General features: G+C 39.7%; 1 protein-coding gene across 1 annotated transcript in view; it reads left to right on the plus strand.

The window, feature by feature from the left end:
* The window catches only part of FAM227A (family with sequence similarity 227 member A), a 151,906-nt gene that overhangs the window by 46,653 nt on the left and 95,873 nt on the right, over positions 1-9,380 (plus strand). The gene's annotated exons all lie outside the window — the stretch shown is intronic.

The following is a 9,380-nucleotide window of genomic DNA, read 5'->3' on the forward strand; positions in this document are numbered from 1 at the left end:
GTCTCAAAACCCGCGGGCTCAAGCAATCCACTCACCTCAGCCTCCCAAGGCGTGGGATTACAGGCTGAGCCACCGAGCCCGGCTTAATTTTTTGATTTATTGTAGAGATGAGGTCTCACCAAGTTGCCCAAGTGGGCACATGCCTGTGCCCACAGGCTCAGGCAATCCACTCACCTCAGCCTCCCAAAGCTCAGGATTACAGACTAAGCCACCGAGCCTGGCTCAGTTTATTTTTTTAATATAAATTTTTTACTTTAAACATGTGGGGTACGATTCAGGGAATAGGTATACAAATGTTCATTATTCAGGTACCTTTGTTGATGAGGTGTGCCCTCTTTTCTGGTTTATTAATAAGAAGATGATGCTGAAAGCAGGCAACTAATTTGCCCAAGAGCACAGAGCAAATAATTGATAAAACTGAGGCTTGCGTGCAGATCTGCCTGACACTGAGCTTTGCCTCCAGCACAGCACCCAGGGCAGGTAATGGCACTAGACTAATGTTCTCTCCTCTCCTAATTCGTTCTTCCAAACCTCAAAGGATGGTAGTTTATATCAATGGAATCATCAGTCTTGTGTAGTGGGAAGAGGCTTCAAGGACCCTGAACAGGGTGAGGGGTTTGGGAGCTTTCCCAAGATACCGGCTAGCAAGGTAGTTGGGTCATAGAATATGGGCCACATTCAGTGAGGATTGTCGATTTCTTGAACCTTCTATGTTTCACTATGTGCATTATATTATATAAATACTGCCTATTTCCCCTCAGCCTTTGGCAGTGAGACTTTTGAGAAGTAACTAGGCATGGTAGAAGACAAACATGGGCTCAAATCTTGGTGCTGCCTCTCACTAACTGTGTTGCTTGAACAAGTTTTTCAACTTTGTTGGCCTTCTTCTATAAAACAGGAAAAATAAAGCCCAGCAGTATTGTCTTTAATGCCAAGTGTCGATGAGGCAGGTGGGTTTACTCTAGAGATAGAAAGAAAGGAGATGAACAATTGTGTCCTATCCTGTGATCCATCTTGATTATCAGGGGAAGCTTGGCAGTTGGAGTAGATGGTGGCAGACTTAAACAGGAATGGAAAACAGCTGAGAGCTGAGGGCCTGGCAGGGAAAAGAGGAAGGCAAGTGCCAAGAAAAGCTGACTCAGCTGTTAAGGAGCCATCCCAGAGGGCCTCAATGGATGCTCCTGCCCAAATAGCCAGCGTGTGATTCTGCTGCTTTAAGAAGTACAGCACTGATATAATGTCACTCATTTTTTTATCTTGTTTTTTTTTTGTTTTTTTTTAGTTGGAGTCTCACGCTGTTGCCCAGGCTGGAGGGCAATGGCACACTCATGTCCACCACAGCCTCAACCTGTTGGGCTCAGATATCCTTCCACCTCAGCCTTGCAGGTAACTGGAGCTACAGGCACACACCACCATGCCCGGCTAACTTTTAATTTATTGTAGAGATGAGATCTCTCTAAGTTGCCCAGGCTGATCTTGAACCTGTGGGCTCTGGCAATCCTCTCACCTCAGCTTCCCAAAGTGCTGGGATTATAGGTGTGATCCATCGCACTCAGCTGTCACCCATGTTTTAACCATAGTTTTTATTGAAAAGGTAATCTTTTCTCATGGTTAAAAAAAAAAATTCAGCCAGGCTCAGTGGCTCAGCCTGTAATCCCATGCCTTTGGGAGGCTGAGGTGAGTGGATTGCCTGTGCCCCCGGGTTTGAGACCCGCCTGAGCAGCGAGACCTCATCTCTACAATAAATCAAAAAAAATCAGCTGGGCGTGGTAGCACATGCCTGTAATTCCAGCTACTTGGAAGGCTAAGGCGGAAGGATCGCTGGAGTCCAGCAGGTCGAGGCTGCGGTGGCCGGGAGTGGCCACTGCACTCCAGTCTGGGTGACAGAGTGAGACTCCAACTCAAAAAAAAAACATTCAAGGAGAAACCTAGGATGCATGCTTATAGAGGAAAGGTCACGTGAGGACAGAACAGGAAGGTAGCCAACAGCAAGCCAGAGAAGGGCCTCAGAAGAAACCAAACCTCCCAACACTTTGATCTTGTACTTCTAGGTTCCAGAACTATAAAGACAATAAATTTATGTTATTTGAGAAAAAAAATCAGCCAGGCTTGGTGGCTCAGCCTGTAATCCCGCACCTTGGGAGGCTGAGGTGAGTAGATTGCCTGAGCCCACGGGTTCAAGACCCGCCTGGGCAACTTGGTGAGACCTCATCTCTACAATAAATCAAAAAATTAGCCGGGCATGGGCGCGTGCCTGTTATTCCAGCTACTTGAAAGTCTGAGGCGGAAGGATCGCCGGAGCCCCAGCAGGTCGAAGCTGCGGTGACCAGGAACAGCCACTGTACTCCAGTCTGGGTGACAGAGTGAGACTCCAACTCAAATTAAAAGAAAAGAAAAAGAAATGAACTTCATGTTTAGACTTAGGTCCCATACCCAGAATATTTTATTATTTATATGCAAATTTCAAAAATCCCAAAATACCCCAAATCTGAAAAACTGAAAATCTGTTAATGGTTTATATTTAGTAAATGGAAGTGTTTACTATACTTTGATGCCTAATGTAAGGATTTAAATATAATTGTCCAACGATGTTTCAAAGAATGTATATAGACTATGTGGTAAGCAGTTTTGTTTTAGTAGGTCAATGTTATACATATATATATATATATATGTATATATATATAAAAGTATTTGGAGACATATGTTCGAAAGAGTTTTAACAGTGATTATTAAAACACTATGTTGCTAACAGGGAATTTACTTGCTTACCACATTCTGATGCCTGCACTGGTGGTTTAAGCACGCTTGCTCTAGCCATAAAGAAGAACAAAATCATGGCCTTTGCAGCAACGTGTATGCAGCTAGAGACCATCTAAGTGCACTATCACAGAAACAAAAAACTGAATACTCGTAAGTGGGTCTTGATCTCTGTTGAGTACAAGGCAGAGATTGGAAGATGCTGCACACAGTTAGAGGAGGAAGGAGGGGAGGGGACAGGGCATGTGGTAACACATTGGGTGTCTGGTCCATTATCAGGGGCAAAGAAAGCCAGCTAGAAGCCCAAACTTCACCTGCATGCAATTTACTTATGTGTAAATCCTCACTTGTACCCAAAACTAAAATAATATAAAATTAAATTAAATACACTTTCTCTAAAGACACTTTCAGAACGCTCTATAAACTATAAGAAAGAGTGTTATTTCAGTGAACAGATGTCATGTTTGTAATGAAGTATTAATGTAAACACATTGGGAAGAACTTTGTGAGAATTCCATAGAAACACTATGTTGTTAACACTGTATATTCAGTGACTGTCAGTGTTTATTAATCTCTGATGCAGGTAATATTATTTTAAGTTCACTTATTTTAAAAATGTTAACTAGAATGTTATATATACTATGAGATAAACACTATTTTGGAGAATAGATGTCATGTTTCTAGTGAAGTATTGGTATACATGTGTTCAGAAGAGTTTGTAGCGTTTTTACTGAAATACTGTCTTAACAATGTACATTCATTTATGGCAGTGTGTGCTACACTGAAGCCTGATGTGAGAGATTAAATGCACTTTTCTTAGACATATGTCATAGAGTGCTATACCTACAGTGTGGCTAACAATTTATTTTAGCAACTGGATGTCATAACTAGTGAAATATTTTTAGATACATATTCAAAGGAGATATATGAGAATGATCAGATATGATAGTTTGTTAACATTATATATTCAGGGAATGGTAGTGTTTGCCTCACACTGATGCTTGCAGTAATTTTTTATATTCACTTGCTTAAAATGTGTTTTGTAGAATGCTGTGTACACTGTGTAGTACACAGTGTTATTACAGTGAGTGGTGTTTATATATTAAAGTACTGGCATATGCTAGTTCAAAGGATATGTCTTCAAACCACTACTACTATGCATACTCATTCAATACTCATCACATTTTCTGATGTCTGCAGTGAAAGTTTAAACACTCTTGTTTACAGATGCTTCAAAGAATGCTATGGGCACAATGAGATGAACTGGGTTTCTTCCCTGAATGGATGCCATATATATAGAGAAATGTTTGTATGCACTTGTTCAAAAGAATTTTCTATAGTTATTACTGAAATACTATACTGTTAACAGTTCATATTCAGGAAATGAAAGTGTTACCATAAACTAAAGCCCCAAAGTTAGAGTTTAAATATATTTATATAATTTTTTTATAGAATATTGCATACACTATGTCATGAATAACATTATTTTGGAAAATGTATGTCCTGTGTATAGTTAATTTTGTGTGCACATACATTCAAGAGATACTTCTGGTATGTTACCGAGACAATATGTTGTTAACTGTGTAAGATTTAAATTTAAGTGTGTGATGCATTCTGATGCTTTAAGTGAGGATTTAAATAGACTTTTCTAAAAGATGAATCATTGAGTGCTCTATACATATGTGAGGAACACTTTTATTTCAGTACATGTATTTGCATAGTGAATTTACATAATGAAGGGCATGTAGACATATGTTCTGTAAAGTTTCTACAATTTTTGGTGAAACGTTATCAATAGCATATATGCAGCAAATGGAAGTGCTTATCACACTTTGATACCTGCAGTTAGGATTTAAATGCATACTTTAAAGACGTTTTATAAAATTGTGTACATATAGTGATATGATCAGTGTTATTTAAGAGAATGGATGTCATATGTGTAGTATTTTCATACACTCATTCAAAAGATGTTATCTACTGTTGTTACTATAACACTATGTTGTGAACAGTGTATATTTAGAGAAGAAAAGTGTTTACCACACTCTGATGCCAGAAATGAGGATTTGTTTTATTTTTTTAAGAGTTGGGGTCTCACTGTGTTGTCACAGTTATGATCAACCTCAAACTCCTAGACTCAATAGATCCCTCTGCTTCAGCCTCCTGAGTAGTTTGGATTACAGGTACATGCAACTATGTATGGCCTGAAATGAGAATTTAAATACACTTGTCTAAAAATTAATTTGCATAACATTATATGCATTAATTGGTGAACAGTATTATTTTGGTGAATGGAAGTCATTTGTGTAGCGTATTGTGTGTAGACACACATTCAAAGAGACTTCTACAGTCGTCATTGAGTACAATGTTGTTAACAGCGTACACTTATTGAATTTCAGTGTTTGCTACACTCTAATGCCTGATGTGATGGCTAAATGCACTTGTATAAAAGTTGTTTCATGGAATACTGCATAAATTATGGGGGTACCCGAAAAAAACCCAGATTTTAATTATTCAAAATCGTGTATTTATTCTTATGTGTTTAAACTTCAGTCACCTTTAAAGTACTCTGTTTTGATGCAATTCATCTATTAAAACACTTTTCCACTGCTCAAAACAGTTTTTTAACTCATGGATTTTGATCCTTTTAGTACTTCTGCAGTTTTTTGTTTCACCTCTTCCACATGAGCAAACTCTTTCCCTTTGAGGATTTTTTTTCAATAACAAAAAAATCACTCAGGATGAAATTGGGTAAATAGGGATGGTAGGGCATGGGGGGCATGCCATTTGAGTCAAAAACTGTTCTCAACACTCATCATGTAATGGGTAGGTGCACTTGTGATCACCCACTATGAAATGGAAAAACATGTAAAAAAATAAATATACGCCGAAGCAGAACACAGCCTTTCACAATGCTAGCTGGTACACTGATGCCGTTGGGTTCCTAGATATTTACATAGTAGGGAGAGCCTCTACTGCTAGGGTCCTGCCCTCCAAAATATAATTTCATTTTTTGAGGGGGGATCCTCTTTGTATGCAGTTGGCATTGTTATTTCAATGAGTGATGTATTGCATAGAATGGAGAGTATTTGGATACATGTTCAGAATAGATATCTGAGAATGATGTGAATACACTGTGTTAGTAATATTCAAAAATGAAAGTGTTCACCACATCCAGATGTCTGACCTGATAGTTTAAATATACTTTTTTAAATGCTTTATAAAATTATTTGTACACTGTGAGGTGATAACTGCCATTTCAGTAAATGGATGTTATGTATGTAGTTAAGGATTATAAAAACATGTTCAAAAGAGATTTCTGAGATTTTATTAAACCATAGTATTACTAAAATGTATATTCAATGAACGTAAGTGTTGACCACACTTATGCCTTGAAGTTAGGTTTAAAATATACTTCTTTAAACAATATTTTCTAGAATGCTATGTATGCATTGTGGTGAACAGTGTTATTTCTGTGAAGGGAGTAATATATGCAGTGAAATATTGATACATGTTGAAAAGAGATTTCTATAGTTGTTACCTAAACACTATATTGTGAACAGTGAATATTCAGTGAATAGAAGTGATTGCCACTTTTTGGTACTCCCATTAAGCGTTTAAATACAATTATCTACAAGATATTTCAAAGAATTGAACATTCCTTCTGAGGTGAGCAGTTGTTTCAGTGAATGGATGTCACATATATAATAAAGTGTTTGAAGAAACATATTCAAATGAGGTTTCTATAAGTGTTAATCTGACCCTATGTTGTAAACAGTATATATTCAGTGAATGGATGTGTTTCCCACACTGTATGTCTAAAATGAGTGTTTAAGTACTCTAGTTTATAAGATATTTCTTAGAATGCTTTAGACAATATATGTGAAGAATGTTATTCCAGCAGTTGGATGTCATGTGTGTAGTGACATGTTTATAGAAGTATCAGTAGAAGTTTTTAAGATTGTTACTAATATATTATGAAAATAGTTTATGTTTAGTGATAGAAGTTTTTACCACACTGCATAGTTTCATGAGGATTTAAATACAATTGTTTAAAAGATGATTCTGAGGGAGGGCCAAGATGGCTGACTGACGGAAGACAGCCAACAACCAGTACCCTCTGCAAAGACTAAAAGAAGGAGTGAACCTGCTGCTTTTTGGAGGTCTGCTTAGAAACCCAGGCTGGGATTTATGGATTAGTCTCCTGGGGACATGGAGAATGGACAATTCCAAGCCCCACTCACCTCAGAAGTGGCCCAAACATGAGATCTGGAGAGCACCCTTGGAGAAGGAATCAGTGAACATACAGGAGAACCTGTTTACATACCTCTTAGAAGCCTCTGCAGGCCTAGCCAAGGGAAAGACATCCCAAGCTCTCCTCCTGTACCCCTTCCTGTAATAGCCAGGCACAGATTACTGCCTGGAATTGGGACAGACCTACTGGCTGGAGCCACTTGGGAACTGGAGGACTCCAGCTCCTAGTGAACCCCAGAGCCCCCATGGATAAGTTCTGCAGGGATCACCCTACAGGGTTGGTCTGCACTGCATACCTGCCTCCCTTTACAGCTCCCAGCAGGACAGCACACCAGGTTGAGGACATTTCTCCGGCAATATTGATACCTGTCCCAGCCTTGGTTCAGAACTTCAAGAATGGCTTTCCCTCGGGGGTCCCCATCACTGCAATTTCCCCTCTTACAGAGCAAGATGAGAACTAGGAGGCAGTGTGCCTCTCTGGTTCCTGGCAGTGATGGACCCACCCATCTGCAGACTGAGAAAGAAATGCCAGGTATTTCCCAGCAAGGCAGTGACCTCCTGTCTACCCTTGTCTAAGAGAAACAGACTCACCTAGACTGGAAGAGGCTATTTCATGCCCCACAGAACACCTGTACCCTGGGTAGAGTAGAGCCCTGGGACCCCTCCTGGTCATCCTTTAATCCTCCTGATGAAACACAAGCATTGTGTGGTAGACATGAAACTTCCAGCCAGCCAGGGCCCCTGGTTCATGCCAGGGGGAGGGAAAATCCCCCATTTGGAGGAAAGGACTTGCCCTGCTCCCAACAGAATGCACTAGTGAAGCAGTGCCAGATGGATTTCCCCCAGCTCCCCACTCTCTCTTCCACCACTGCCCCTACCACAGGTAGACCAGAGGTGGAAATTAAGTAGGAAAACAGCACAAACTATCAACCCAATAATAGAAACTGTATAAAATAAAAAATAACAAAACAAAAAAATAAAAGAGAGACTATATTCCCACATGAGGAAGAACCAGCAAAAAAAATCAGCAATCTTTAAAGACTTAATGATTTGATGCCCGGGAAATGGCTTCCCAGATCCCCAAAATAGAGCCCATCCAGAATAACCTGTCTGTGATGACAGACATAGAATTCAGACTATGAATGGCAGACACAATGAGATCCAGGGAAAAGTGAACTCACAAATTAGCCAGGCCATGGAAACAGTACAGAAAGTGAAAGCTATACTGGGTTTTCTAAGAAAGAACCAACCTTTACTTCTGGAAGTGAAGAATTATCTCCTGAAATTTTAAAACACAATAGCAAGCCTTAATAGCAGAATCAACCAGGCAGAGGGGGAAAAAAGCTCAGAGCTTGAAGATCAAATTACTGAAATAACCCAGTCTGACAAAAATAAGGATAAAATAATTAGAAGAAATAAACAAAGACTACAAGAGGTTTGAAACTATATAAAGAGACCAAATCTACAGCTGATTGGTATCCCTGAGAGAGAAGGGAAATCCAAGAACACCCTGACATTAGCCTTCCAAGATATCATCCAAGAAAACTTCCCCTATCTTTCTAGAGAGGCAGCTTTGCAGACACAAGGAATTCAGATAACTTCTATGAGCTATTACAAAAGAAGGCCATCCAGAGGGTCATAATAATCAGATTTGTCAAGGTGAACATGAAAGGAAAAAAATGGTAGCTAGAGAGAAAGATAAGATCATTAAACAAGGGAGACTCATCAGACTTGTAGCAGACCTCTCAGCACAAACCTTAAAAGTCAGAAGGTACTGGAGACCCATCTTTAACATTCTTAAAGAAAAGCAATTTCAGTCAAGAATTTCCTATACTGCCAAGCTAAGTTTCATAATGAAGAATTAAAATCTTTCCCAGACATACAATCCCTAAGAAAATATGCCACTTCCAGACCAGACCTTCAGAAGATGTTTAAGAAAGTTCTAAGCCAGGCTCGGTGGCTTAGCCTGTAATCTCGCGCCTTTGGGTGGCTGAGTTGAGGGGATTGCCTGAGCCCACGGGTTTGAGACCCGCCTGGGCAGCGAGACCTCATCTCTACAATAAATCAAAAAATCAGCCGGGCATCATAGCACACGCCTGTAATTCTGGCTACTTGGAAGGCTGAGGTGGAAGGATCACCAGAGCCCAGCAGGTCGAGGCTGCTGCACTGCACTCCAGTCTGGGTGACAGAGTGAGACTCCAACTCAAAAAAAAAAAAAGAAAAGAAAAGAAAGTTCTAAGTATAGAAATGAAAGAATAATTCCACCCATCACAAAAACATAAATAAGCACAGGGTTTATAGGCCGTACAAATCAACCACACAATTAGACCATAAAGCAGCTTCTTTTTTTTTTTTTTTGAGTTGGAGTCTCA

Source organism: Carlito syrichta, unplaced genomic scaffold, assembly GCF_000164805.1.
Source record: "Carlito syrichta isolate Samal-C Ts95f unplaced genomic scaffold, Tarsius_syrichta-2.0.1 Scaffold311496, whole genome shotgun sequence".
In the NCBI taxonomy this organism is placed as follows: domain Eukaryota; kingdom Metazoa; phylum Chordata; class Mammalia; order Primates; family Tarsiidae; genus Carlito; species Carlito syrichta.